Genomic DNA, 15,147 nt, shown 5'->3' on the forward strand with positions numbered 1-15,147 from the left:
AATCTAAGAGGAGCCACACATTTCCTTCCACTCTGTGATTCCACAAGTATCACAATAAAAATGGTACCTCACTTTTGTGGGTGGGCCTAGTGCCCGCAAAAGCAAAAGCCCCAAAACACAACATGAACACATTGCATTTTACTAAACAAAAAGTGCCATGTTTTTTGCAAAATGCCTAGCTGTGGATTTTGGCGTGTAGCTCAGCCGGCACCTAGGAAAACCTACCAAACCTGGACATTTCTATAATCTAGACACCTCAGGGAATTCAGAATGGGGTAACTTGTGGAGCTATCTCCAGGTTCAGTTACCCAGAATCCTTTGTAAACCTCAAAATTTGGCAAAAAAAAACCTTTTTTCCCCACATTTTGGTGATGGAACATTGTGGAATATAAGAGCAGCACCAAATTTCCTTCTACTCAGCGTTACCTCAAGTCTCCCAGTAAAAAAGGTAACTTACTTGTGTGAGTAGGCCTAGTGCTCGCGACAGGAAATGCCCCAAAACACAACATGGACACATCACATTTTCCTAAGGAAAATTGACCTGTTTTTTGCAAAGTGCCTAGCTGTGGATTTTGGCTTCTATCTCAGCCAGCACAGAGAAAAATCTGCCAAACCTGGACATTTGTAATAACTAGACACATAGGGAAATTCGTAATAGGGGGACTTGTGGGGCTCTCACCAGGTTCTGTAACCCAGAATGCTTTGCAAACCTAAAGATTTGGCACACTAAATACTTTTTTCTGCACATTTCGGTGATGGAAAGCTCTGGAATCTCAGAGGATCCACACATTTCGTTTCACCCAGCCTTCCCCCAAGCCTCCCAATAAAAAAGGTAACTGACTTGTGTGGGTAGGCCTACTGTCCGTGACAGGGAATGTCCCAAACACATTGTGGACTGATCACACTTTCCGAAAGAAAACTGAACTGTTTTTTGCAAATTACCTAGCTATGGATTTTGGCCTCTAGCTCACCTGGCATCCAGGAAAACCTACCAAAACTGGCCATTTTTCAAATCTAGACCCCTTGGGGAACTCTGAATGGGGTGACTTGTGGAGCTCTCACCAGGTGCTGTTACCCTGAATCCTTTCCAAACCTGGAAATTGGTCAAACTAAACACTTTTTCTGCTCATTTCGGTGATGGAAAGTTTTGGAATATAAGAGGAGCCACAAATTTACTTCCACCCATCATTCCCCCAAGTCTCCCAATAAAAAAGGTAACTCACTTGTGTGGGTAGGCCTAGTGCCTGCCACAGGAAATGCCCCAAAACACAACATGGACACATCACGTTTTCCTAAAGAAAACTGACCTGTTTTATGCCATGTGCTTAGCTGTGGATTTTGATCTCTAGCTCACCTGGCACATAGGAAAACCTACCAAACCTGGACATTTAAAAAAATCTAGACATCTACGGGAATTCAGATGGGGTGACTTGTGGAGCTCTCACCAGGTTCTGTTACCCAGAATTCTTTGCAAACCTCAAGAGTTCACAAAAAAAACCACTTTTTTCCAAACATTTTGTTGATGGAAGTTTCTGGAATCTAAGAGGAGCCACACATTTCCTTCTACTCAGTGTTTCCACAAGCCTCCGGAAAAGAATGGTGCCTCACTTGTGTGGGTAGACATAGTACCCACAACATGAAATGTTCCAAAATAAAAAGTGGACATATCACATTTTCCTAAAGAAACCTGACCTGTTTTGTGCAAAGTTCCTAGCTGCGGATTTTGGCCTCTAGCTCACCTGGCACCCACGAAAACCTACCAAACCTGGACATTTCTAAAATCTAGATATCTCTGGGAATTCAGAATGGGGTGACTTGAGGAGCTCTCACCAGGTTCTGTTGCTCAGAATCCTTTGCAAGCCCACAAATTGGGCCAACTAAACACTTTTTCTGCACGTTTCGGTGATCAAAAGTTCTTGAACCTGAGAGGAGCCACAAATTTCCTTCCAACTGTCATTCCCCCAAGTCTCCCAAAGAAAAAGGTAACTCACTTGTGTGGGTAGGCCTAGTGCCCTCGACAGGAAATGCCCCAAAACACAACGTGGACACATTACATTTTCCTAAGGAATACTGACCTGTTTTTTGCAAAGTGCCTAGCTGTGGATTTTGGCCTCTATCTCAGTAGGAACATAGAAAAACCTACCAAACCATGACATTTCTAATAACTAGTGTTAAACTTTTCATTTTTGGCGTGGTCTCCCTTAACATTTTGCCTCTGTTCACCAGGTTGTTGATATGTGCTGGACTTTGATTTTGCTGTTTTTGTTACTCTGGGCACTTTACCACTGCTAACCAGTGCTAAAGTGCAAGTGCTCCTTTACAAAATGTGTATGTAAGTGGCTTATCCATGACTGGCATATTTGATTCACTAGTAAGTCCCTAGTAAAGTGCACTAGAGGTGCCAGGGCCTGCAAATCAAATGCTGCTAGTGGGCCTGCAGCACTGGTTGTGCCACTCATATAAGTAGCTCTGTAATCATGTCTCAGGCCTGCCATTGCAGTGTCTGTGTGTGCAGTTGTAACTGTAAATTCGACCTGGCAAGTGAATCCACTTGACAGGCCTAAACCATTCCTTTTCTTACATGTAAGGCACCCCTAGGGTAGGCCCTAGGTAGCCCCAAGGGCAGAGTGCAGTGTATGGTTAAGGTAGGACATATAGTAATGTATGTGCTGACAGTGAAATATTGCTAAATTTGTTTTTCACTGTCGCAAGGCCTGTCCCTCTCATAGGTTAACATCGGGGCTACCTTTAAATCTGATTAAAGTGTAGATTCCCTTTGGGAGCGGATGGACATTTGGAGTTTGGGGTCTCTAAGCTCACAATTTAAAAATGCATCTTTTAGTAAAGTTGATTTTAAGATTGTGTGTTTGAAAATGCCACTTTTCGAAAGTGAGCATTTTCATCCTTACTTCGTTTCTGTGACTGCCTGTTTGTGGATTCCCTGTCTGGGTCAGTTTGACAGTTGGGCTGGTTGCACCTCACACTAGACAGTGACACAAAGGGAGCTAAGGTATAGTCTGCATTTCCTGATGAGCCATCTGTGCTAGAAGGGAGGGGAGGAGTGGTCACTTACACCTGAAAGGGCTGTGTCTGCCCTCACACAATGCAGTCTCTAACCCCCTGGTGAGTGTCTGGGGCCTGGCCTGGGCAAGGCAGGATTTCACATTCAAGAGAGACTTTGCTTTGAAGTAGAACTACTTCCAAGGAGAAATTGGGTATAAGAAGAGCACCCAAAACCACAGACTTTATAACACTTCTGGAAACCAAGAGGACACTCTGCCTGGAGAAGAGCTGGAAAGCTGCGGAAGAAGAGCTGCTATACCTGTGACTGTGCTTTGTGGAGCTATCCTGCAGTTGCTGCTTCTGCCATAGTAAGAGAGCAAAGACTGGACTTTGTGTGCCTTCCATCTTGTGAAGATCTCCAAGGGCTTGATTTAGAGCTTAACTCCTGTTGTTTGAAGTCTCAGGGACCGCAAAGACTTCTCTCTGCCAGCACTCGGAGTCTCTGGAGAGACTCCTACTCTGCCCTGTGGTGCCCATCCAGTTCCTGGGACCCTTAAAGGAGAAGCTGGCAGCCTAGGAGTAGGAAATCCACGCACAGAGTGCAGTGCGAGGAAAAGATTGATGCGACTCCGATCTGCTGCTAAAGAAGCAACGAGCCGCCGGCTCCACGGCTGAAAAACGACACTCGCTGGAAACGCAACTGAAGAATCGATGCACAGAGCAGGAGAAATGATACAGAGCATCGCTGATGGAGGCTGGGGTATCGCAACCCACCCTGCGTAGTTTTCGAATTGATTGATTTCCAACACAAGTACCAATGGGTGTGTAAAAACAACGCAAGGCCTGTCTGGACCTGAGAGTGCTGACCGGATTGGCGCATTGCTCTCCTGCGGAGAGAAGAAACTACGTACCCCGACCCGACGAAAGGTGAAACAATGCAAAATCTCACTTGTGAGTGAAATTCGACGCATCACAAGCTCTTTTTGATACACAGTCACCAGTGAAGAGTTATTTTTTACACACCCAAGGTACATTTTCACGCTAACAGTGATAGTGTACGTTTTAAACTACATAAAGACTCTTTTTTGCTTTTAATTGATAACTTGACTTGTGTATGGTGGACTTTTGTCGTTTTGGTCTTGTTTTGTTTAGAGAAATATTTTCTATTTTTCTAAACCGGTGTTGTGTCCTTTTGTAGTGTTTTCATTAAGTTACTGCGTGTGTTGGTACAAAAACTTTACACCTAGCACTCTGAAGTTAAGCCCACTGCTCTGCCAAGCTACCAAGGGGGTAAGCAGGTGTTAGCTGAGGGTGTTTCTCTTTTACCCTGATTAGAGTGAGGGTCCTTGCTTGAACATGGGGTAACCTGACTGTCAACCAAAGACCCAATTTCTAACAAGATGTAATTATAATTGTCTCTGACAACCTACCTGTAGGTCCCTTATGTACGGTAGGGTATGTAGGTTTAGGGACCACAGTGGGGTTAGGGCACCCATAGGTGCACTGCTGTGGTATCTGGCGTCATTTTAAAGGCAGGTCAGTCTGGATGTCTGCTTTTAAAATAAACTAACCCCAAATTTGACTATGGACTTGAAAGTACTTCCAAAGTCTTATACTACCTTATTTTTACTGTCACACCTAACGATGGCCCTGGGTACTCCAAGGGTTGAGGCAGTGTAAATATAAGCATGGATATCATAAAAGCTGTTTTATAAGCCCTGGTGAGGTGAAAACTAACAATTACATTTTGTCCATTGCAGTGCATTAGCTCCATAGGACAACATCGGGAGGCTTTATTTAAAAAAAATAAAGTCTCATACATGTGGCATGTTTGCTATCTGATTGGAATAAATCCAACAACTTGCCAATGTCAGATGTATTATAACTATAACAGGGAAAGAGTTTTATACCTCTTTCTGAAAGTTAGCAAAATCAGCCCTCAAGTGCCCTTTCCTGATTGTTCAGCCTCTGGCATACTGAGCCAAGCTACCTTAATGAGGTGAGAAGTGGCCTATGATGAAATATAAGAAGCATCTTGTGGGAGAACTTCTGTAGCGGATGGAAGAGCAGGAAGGGGGTAGGGTAGCCAAAGTGGTCTTCAAAAGAGGGAAAGCCACGTGGGACAAAAATAATTTACCCTCCATTTCCTGCTTTCCCAGCCAGATGACAGCCCAAGTAAATAGACTAGGAGAGGGGCTGAAGGGGGTGTGTTAGGGAAAAATTGGCCACACCAGTGGGTGGGCTCAGCCTGATCTAACTTCCCAGGAGAGATTTTTCTCCATCTTGGCTTTTTAAGAACATTGCTTTCTGGGACTGATTTCTGCCACACTTCACAGGAAGTGGTAAACCTAGAGGGTGACACCCTGCACCCTACTGGTCAGGGGTGCCCCTCTGCTTGCCAACCTAGAAGCATGGATAAATATGCCCAGCAACTCAGATCCCTGCTGGAAGAATGACTGAAGAAGAAGGGATGCCCTGCTGAACTTCTTGTCTGCACCTGAAGGACTGTACCCACAAGGACTGCATGCGTTGCACACTCTGGGCTTCACCACTAAAAATAATTGACCTTACTTCTGAAGAGCCAGGAGTGGACTCTCTGTAAGCAACAGGTACAAAAGAGCTAACAACAGTCCCCTGCATCAACTGCAATGCCCAGTAGCCATTTGAGCATTGAGACCAAGTGCATTTTGGGAACTGTAGTCCTAACTTTTAAGGAGCAACTCAGAGCTTCTGACACCGTGGACCAAGTTTGTGGACACTGTAAGAACCCAAAAATGACTTCTGGGAGAAGATCAAGATGTTTGGAGATGTTTGGAGCAACTTTATAAAAAAGCTCCTTAAGGTGACTGACCCATAAACCAGAGTCAAGCTGGTGACGTCAAACCACAACCTATACTGAATTTCAGGTGCATCCCACTGAAGCTCCTCAGCTTTTCCCTATCTATGAGACTTCCAGGAGATGACCCGGACTTTGCACTGAGCCAAGCCAACAATGTTGCATCGCAAGCCGGTCTAAGGAAGAGCCCTGATCGAGGACAAAAAGAAAAGCTCCAGAAAAAAAGACCAAGGGCCTGATTATGAGTTTGGCAGAAAGGGTACTGCCATCGATATAGCATTGGATTCCCAGTGCACCTAGTTGGCGGTCCTCCCGCTGAAGTCCAGTGCTGGTGGATTGCTGATTGAGAGAATGCTAGAGTCCAACTGACTCTGCCAGCCATTTGCCCACTACCTTGACAGTGGCTGGGGAAAAGCAGCTGTCAGAGGGAGGTACAGACAAGGATCCCTCCATCCAGATTATGAAGTGCCTTTCCATCAAGCCAACAGTGCCGCAGAGACTGCTGCTTCAAGAAGGCGGAATTGAGTGAAAAAGGGTGAAAGCTCACCCATTTCCTTCTTTGCCCTTCATTCGCCAATGTGATGGCAGAATCGAGTTAAATGGGATACAAGCTCACTGATTTCCTTATTTTCCCTTCATTTTCCAATGAGGATCCCTTCGTCCAGGGCCCCTCTTCAGAGCAGCAACTTGCCCCCGAAGAAAACAACACCGTGGTGGACAAAGTCCAGGTAAGTACCATTTGCACTTTTCTCCAGTTGACTGGACTGAGCACAATTATTCCGGACTTCAGCAATGCAAAAGTACTTGCAAAAGGTATTTTTTCTCATGTGTTTTCTCATGTGTTATGCATATGTGTACTTTTGAGACATAATTAGCCAAAATGTACACACCTGTATCAACACATATAAAAATATTGCTTGAATAGCATCAGAAACACCAACCTTGCTGGGCCGGTGGTGACGTCTAAATATGGCAGACAAAAGACTGCCAGATCCACAATGATCTTGGGACTGTTGCAATGGCAGAATGGGATTAAGGCCGCCAAAATATGTAATCAGGCCCTAAGTCCAAAGGTGAAATTTTGAAACAGGCCTCCCATTCAGTGTGTCTGACTTGGGCTCCATCGCGGTCAGCCTCAAACTTCAACTTTGCCCTGGTCAAGGATGACCAGATGTCCGTGGTTGGATATTTTTGCTTTAAGGCACTAAAAAACGTTTAGCATTTCGTCTTTAAAAAATCATATCTCTGGTTCCCTACATTGGAGTTTTGTCATTGTTTGATGTCAATTTTAAAGATACAAATATTTTCCTTTTTTTATAAATTGGTGGTTGATTTTTATTGTGTGTTGTATTTTACTGTTTTGTTGATATTAAATGTTTTATACATTTGTCTTATAAGTTAAGCCTAACTGCTCATGGGACAAGCTACTAATGGTTGAGCAAGGAATAATTTACTGAGACCATAACTGGACCTTATTTGAGATTGTGGCCTACTACTAAGTGTAGGTACCTACCTGCTCTTACTAACAATCCACTTTCCAAAAATAATACAATTCAAATGTATTATTTATGCATTTCTTGAAAAAAGTATAGACATGTCAAAAATTTATTTTAATAACAAAGCCCCTAGTAAATGCTCTGTACAGATGTGCTAAGAAACCAAATAGATGTTTACAAATTGTGTTAAAAATCAATGAAAGTTTTGCGAATTGTCTAAAATATTTTTCTATTTTTTAATGCAGATATATAAACCCAGAGAGAGATAGAATACAACAGTGTCAAATTTTTTGACCATTTTCAGACCTTGCCACCGTGCAAAAATGGGACACTATCAAAGAATTAAGATTGAATAGGCATACTATTATTGATTTATGCCATCAGCTGGAGCCAGACCTTCTGCCTCACAATATTAATCCTACATCAATACTGTACAGGAACAGAAAAAATTATTGTAGTTTTACATTTTGCGGTTACAGGATCATTCCAATGCACTCTAGTTATATCTGGTGGAATAAAGTCAGTACTATTGAAGGTCCCTACTTTAATATGGTAGCTCATCCAGGGAAATTAAACAATTGGAAATAAAAGTGATAGAGCTACTATTTAATTGTACTCCAAGGATGTATATAGAAAACCACCGTTGTATAGTTAATCGTTATGTGTTTAATGTGTGTGTCAAAAATGTATTATTTTACGAGTCCCAGCTTAAAGTGTTCAAAATGGCACTATGCTTCTGTTAATTCTATTCATTTAGACATACTGCATTAGATCAATCCTATATTTCTTTGATATGTTTATTATATTTTATAGCAAATTATGACAATAAATACATCAGAACAATAATATACAAACAATTCCTTAAGACAATACAGTAGAGCACAACCCGAATATTTCACCTCACATCAAATAACACACAACACTAACACTTATACCTCATTCATACTCAAATATAAACAGACTAAACCATAAAATCATAAAACCTGTGGATGGTCCACAATCTAATCATGTAAAGACAAATATATGCATACAAATATATCACAATGAGTTCAAACAATTCCAATGATCTTTCATAATGAAGAAAACACTTTGATGGAACATGTTTCAATAGAGTCAATGAAACACAGTTTCGGAACCCATAGCCTACGACCGTTTCAGTATCGCTCTAATAGGGAGGCCACCTTCATCAGGGCGGTTGCAGTCCAATAATTCATGTGGGGGAAGAACAAAAGTAAGACAGGCATACTGAACTACACACCAGTTTTTTTAGATACAACCAAGTCTGTAGATGATTTCCTATAGGGCAAAACCTTATAAAACTCTCTTAGTGGAACAGATCTCCATTGGGTTATATCCAAGTCCAAGTACTCTCCTAGAGTTGCCAAAGACTGCAGTAGCCTATTATCGATATCTGTTCTGTGTTTTTAACTTCTTTGGAAGTACAGATCCTTTAACTTATCACTCACAGCCATAGAGATGAAAACAGTACCTGTAGCCTGATGCAGAGCCCAAACAGTCGCACCTTCCATTCAAGTCCTCGCACGAGTTCCAAAGAAGTTAAAAACACAGAATAGATATTGTAACTGGAGATAATCCGCTACTGCAGTCTTGATCATATTGACTACTGTGTTCATTCACATTGGTTATATTTGATTATTCTTAAAAAATGTGTCCTCAAAAATGTTATTTTGTAACATGTCTACTTTGTCATGTAATTTAAAAAAATCTTTTGCTTTTATTCTATCTTAGGTTCACTCACCATGTCATTTTCATGCTGACATTTCAAAGTTGTGACGTTTGCAGCTGTATGCTGCTGTTTTAAAGTACAAAGGGAACCTGGGTTGATCCTGTGAAAGACACAGACACACACTTTGGGTGTACATATCTTGTACAAATTCAACTTGCACAGTGATTGTATTGAGGTTTTTGAGATTGCATTTAACTTACTTTCGGCTGAATGTTTCCACCAAGCCAATATGTGCTGCTAAATAGCTCTAATCACATGTGGAAGTCGACCCAAAGCATACTAATCTCCCTTCATATTGGCAAAATCCTCCTTTTGTTTTAAGTCTATGAGACTGTTGATGTGCCTCATTATTGTAGAAAGAATGCAAAGTAAGTGGTGACATTCAACCAGATACTGCAACATTGTATTGGAATGATCTTGTGGCCACAAAATGTAGCAGTGCCATGATTTTGACTATGCATGTTTATTGATGTGGGATTCCTATTGTGAGACAGGAGATCTGGCTCTACCTGATGACATAAATCAATAATAGTTTGCCTATTACATGTTTTAAAATTATATCCCATTCTTCCATGTTGGCAATGTCTGGAAATCTATTTAGTTTATGCATGGATTGCAACGTTTTTGGAAAACTATGATAAACAATTCTCTATTACAATTGAATAAAAATACTAGTTTTGTTGTGTTTGTTCTTTTTTGTCATATGTAAAAGATGCGGGAAACATTACCTACATGGAATTTATTTTTGATTAACAATCATTTTTATTATGAACATTTTAAAATTCATGGTGGATGGTAAAAAATGAACAAAATAATAAGAGAAATACAACAGCAGTCTTTGACTATGTTAGTTTTGATTTTATTCAACAAACCCAAATAAACTGAAACATGATGAAAAAAAAACAAACAAGAAATTAAAAAGTCAAGCAAGGTGAATGAATCTATTACTGTAGAGCTAAAATTGCTTGAAAACCTAGGCACAAAACACAACTGCCATCAAAAAGATAAATGTGTCCAGAAAATACCCCTCAGAGTGAGTGGTTGTCACACACTGGAGGAAGTTAGGTTTTGCGCCTCTTGCCGGTGGTGGTGGAGGTCTTACCATTCTCTCTTGGTGGTCTAGATGAATGTCCCTTCCTGAGCCCTTCCTGAGCCCTTCCTGAGGGGGACGTGGTTGATCCACAGTTGCAGGAACAGAGGTGAATGCCACTGTTTCCTCTGTGGCAGGGCCTCCCTTTCTATGACTAAGACACATGCAATTGCCCCACATGTTGTTGGTCCACGAAAGGTGAAGATGTTGCTTAAAAAGGACTGCACATATGTGTACAAAATTCATGCAGAACCCCAGTCTGGGAACGCAAATCGAATGTTAGACTTTCTATCTGTACATTGTGCTCCCTCTAAAAAACTGCTTCATGTCCTGGAGCTCTATAAGGACCTGGCCCACTATGTCTTGGAACTGATGGAGGGATCCCAAAACGTGGATGATGGTGGCCTAGGTGACTGCGAACCCAGTGGTCTCACTTTGCTGTCCCACAGATTCCCACCCTGGGTGCCTAGCCCCACTACCCTGTGCCCTTGAACCAGTGGGTCCCATCCCACTGAGTACTGGCTGAACTGGAGGTGGTGGTGGTATTAGATCAACAGCAGCTAGTGTTGTGTAGCCATTTTATGTATAGCTCCATGCACGTTAGTTTAACATACTAGCCTGCTGTGCACTTTGCCCTAGATATATTTTATTCAGCTTATCCTTATTTTGTACACATAACTGTTCATATTCCATTGTGTTCAATTTCAAAGTACTCCAGTAATTCAATCACAATCCAGTATTTTATTGATCCTTTTTCATTTTTAATACTTTTTCTGGATCACCCATTCCATTTAAAACAGCCATTAGCTGACGCGTTTCATTCTCATGGACTTCATCAGGGCTTTAGCATCCACTGTTTCTCTTGCGCACTCACAATGCATTTCTTCAGTCATAGCCAACTGAGCCCTGCTCCATATTTACAAGATGGCGTTAAGCCACTTTTTGTGGGTTAGCACGTGTTTATAAATATGGGCCGCCCCAATGCAGTTTTCTGTGGTCAAGGGGTATAAAATGGGAAGCATCCCGAACAATGAGTCCTGAACAACGTGGTGGAAAACAAAAGCGGAACAATGCTTTCGTTTTCCACAACTTCCTTGTTCAGGGCCTTAAGCACGCATGTGCTAAACCATGTACATGCGTGGTTAAGTCACAGAAGAAGGAAGTCGGCTGAGGAGGACGACGCGATGAAGGAGGAGGTAAGTTGAGCTGGGAATAGGGCTGTTTTAAGGGCAAGGGGGTCGGCGTATTTTTAGTTTTAGGGGCGAGGGTGGGGAGTAAGGGTATTTTTAGTTTTAGGGGTGGGTGTGGGGTGGGGGCTCGGGTGATTAAGGTTAGGGGGAGAGGGGTCAGGGTTTAGGTTTTAGAGGTGGGGGGTTGGGGTGCATTAGGTTTTAGGGGCCGGGTGGGGAGTCTGGGTATTTTTAGTTTTTGGGGTGGGTTGGGGGCTTGGGGTGATTAAGGTTTATGGGCCGGGTAGGGGGGTCAGGGTTTAGGTTTTAGGGATGGGGTGGGGGTTGGGGTACTTTAGGTTTTAGGGAAGGGTTTGGGGTTGTGGTAATTTTGGGGGTGGGGGTTGGGGTGGTTTGGGTGGTTGTGGGGTTGGTGGGGATCAAGGTCATTTTTAGGGGTGGGGGCCAGGGGGGACGCATGCTAGAATCATGCATGCCGTTCACTAATGCCTTTACCAGGAATGCCTTTATAATGAAAAATCGTTAAGGTATTTGTGGTAAAGGCATTAGTGGTAACAACGTGGTCGTTGTTCTGACCTCGTTGTTCAGGCATGGGTGGTTGGAGCATTCGTTGTTCTGACATATAACCGTATACAATGGGTCTGCTGTGGGCGTCCCGAGGCAAAACCCATTGCTTTTTGACATGGCCCCAGATTTACAAGGAAAGTTAAACCTGAGGCATTCTGCAGTACACATAGAAGGAGCAAATCACCATTAATGATTGTTTTTGCGCAGGAAGCTGTCCCTTCCTGCACATAAACAGTCACCCCGGCAACGCAGGCATCATTGCACCATGGCGCGAGGGTGGCTGCTTTGGCACTAGGTAGGTGATTTGGCACAGGGGAAAACAGGGATCCACTGTATTCTGGTAAATAAGGTGTATCCCTGCATTTTGGAAATGGTGCAGCTTGGTGTAGCAACATTGCTTGCAGCACTGCACTGCACCATTTCCTCGTAAAAGAGGCCCTATGTTCCAGCCATGCATCTTTCTGTTCTATAGCTTGCTCAACATTCCACCTCTTGTATTTTGAAACATCCCCTTCAGAAAAAGAAATGAAAGTGCATGGATCAAGTAGGGTGGCACAGATTACTCTTTAGACCTTCAAGACTTTGTGGGGAGCATAAGCTAATTAGTGCTGTGTTTTCTGTTTTTAGCACTTATTTTTAGAATATCTAAACTCTGTTTTTTAAAACCTAGCTGTTTTTAATTATGTTAGGGGAACTGTGTGAGTTGTGCTGGGAGACTGGATGGAGGAAGTGCACAGTTTTTACGGCATTAATGCCATTAGAGCCACTGTTTTCTTTCACGCTCTAGTTGTTGTCCAGCACGCAGTAAATAAAGGACATGGTATGGAAGTGCAACCTTATATACACTGCCTTGGCTGCTGTGGGGAGTGTAAGCTGATTATTGCTGTGTTGTCTGTTTTTAACACTTATTTTTAGACTATCTTAACGCTGCTTTTTAAACTCTAGCTGTTTTTAATTCTGTTGGGGGATCTGTGTGAGTTGTGCTGGGAGACGAGATGGAGGAGTGTATAATTTTTACCGCATTATTGCCATTAGAGCAACCATTTTTTTTTATGCTCTAGTTGTTGTCGGGCACACCTTAAATCAAGAATGTGGTGCTGATGCTCAACCTTATAGACACTGCCTCGGCTGCTGCAGGGAGTGTAAGCTGACTAGTGCTGTATTGTTTGTTTTTAACATTTATTTTTAGAATATCTAAAAATGTTGATTTTAAAACCATGGATGTTTTTAATTCTGTTGGGGGAACTGTGTGGGTTGTGCTCGGAGATGGGATGGAGGAAGTGTAGAATTTTTACAGCCTCATTGCCATCACAGTCACCATTTTTCCCCACAGTTGTTTTCCAGCACACCTTAAATCAAGGACATTGCATGGAAGCGCAACCTTATAGACACTGCCTTAACTTCTGAGGGGAGTGTAAGCTGACTAGTGTGTTGCCTGTTTTTAATGCTTTCTTTTAGAATATCTAAGGCTGATTTTAAAACCCTAACTGTTTTTTAATTCTGCTGGGGGGAACTGTGTGAGATGTGCTGGGAGACAGGACAGAGAAAGTGTATAATTATTAGAACATTAGTGCCATTAGAACCGCCGATTTTTTGTGTTCTAGTTGTTGTCTGGGACACCTTAAATGAAGGACGTGGCACAGATGCGCAGAGGATGTGGGCAATGGGTGCGCTGGCAGCGCACCGGAGGTATGCCTAAGGCAAGCCTGTCTGTGCCCTTCCAGGACAAGGGATGCTGCTCTTTGCCTTTAGGTAAGGTTGCCTATTCTTGTAGCCAACTGTTAGTGCTCTACACAACACCTCTAGTTTCCTGCTTGTATGCTATTAACCTTAACCTCTTACCATAGCCTTATAATTTCTGTGGAAGGTCAGCACAGCTTGGCCAGAACCATTCTCAGGACTCCCTTACCGCAGTGTTGTCCTCCTCTTTGGTAGACTGGCGCTTCTATCCTAGTCGACTGTTGCTCCCTTGCCACCCATAAAGTTGATTTATTTACCATGCTACTGGATTCTAGTCCTGATTTATTGCTTCTAACTTAGACACGGCTGTCAGAGGACTCTGGGCCTGATGTTGTTTGTGCCCTACCTCTCGGCTACTGCATTTTAGGGCTTCATAGGCAGGGTAAAACTGGTGGTGGGATTGCAATTGTGTATAGGGATGTGTTTAAATGTACATAATTGCCATCATTTATTCTAAACTGTGCGAGCCTGACTTTCTCCCACACATTGTCCCCTACCTTTTCATTCACCAGAATCCTTCTCCATAGACCCCCAGCCCTTGTATTCATTTTCTTCAAGTTCTATCGGAGAGACTCACTGGGTTTCGCTCTATATGGCAATTTCAATCTTCATATGGAATATCTGAGCAACAGTGCCTCTAAAACACTACTCAATGATATGGCTTCTCAAAAGATCTTTCAGCTAGTAGAAGGCCTGACTCATGATAAGGGCCATACCCTTGACTTTGTCTTCAGCACTATTAGGAACCTGAGGGTCCAAACCCCTCCCCGTTTACCTGGGCAGATCACTTCATCATTCTTTTTCCCTTAACCATGTCTTCCCCTCCTGTCCCTCTTCCCCTGGCTAAATGACTGGACAACTTCCGGTTCAAACTCAACATGGAGAATTGGCTGGAGGTCCTGTAAATCACTAATCTGGTTCCCTCAAATACTGTTGATTTAGCTGCCTAGCATTTTAATGAGTGGTTGACTAACACGTTGGATGAGGTTCTTTGGGTAAGATGGCAAAAAGACACTCAGTGAATTCTTAAATTCCCTTGGTTCACTCCTGACTTATTGTTCCAGAAGAAAGAATGTAAGTGACTAGAAGGAAGATGAAGGATGGCCTAAGATGTGTCCAGTAGGCCAGAATACAGGAACTCCATCAGATACTACCATATGGAGAGCAAAGCATCTCAAGCTATCTACTCACTAAATTTGCCAACTCTTTCAGCTCCTTAAAATACATTTTTAAGATTCTCAAAGATATTATTGAGCCCACAGCAATCGGCTCCACTTCAATGGTATGGGTCGAACATTGTGAAGAATTGGCCTATTTCTTTCAGAAAGAAATATGGACATATATTACTCCTTCCTGAATACCTCTGATTTGGCAGATATTTGTCCTAGCAAACCTCTTTGAGAATCTCAAGAGTGGTCCCTTTTGTCTTTTTCACATCTCATTGTGTGCATGGTTAAGGATCTCTTTAATACTGTAAA

The sequence above is a fragment of the Pleurodeles waltl genome, chromosome 8, assembly GCF_031143425.1.
Source record: "Pleurodeles waltl isolate 20211129_DDA chromosome 8, aPleWal1.hap1.20221129, whole genome shotgun sequence".
NCBI lineage: Eukaryota > Metazoa > Chordata > Amphibia > Caudata > Salamandridae > Pleurodeles > Pleurodeles waltl.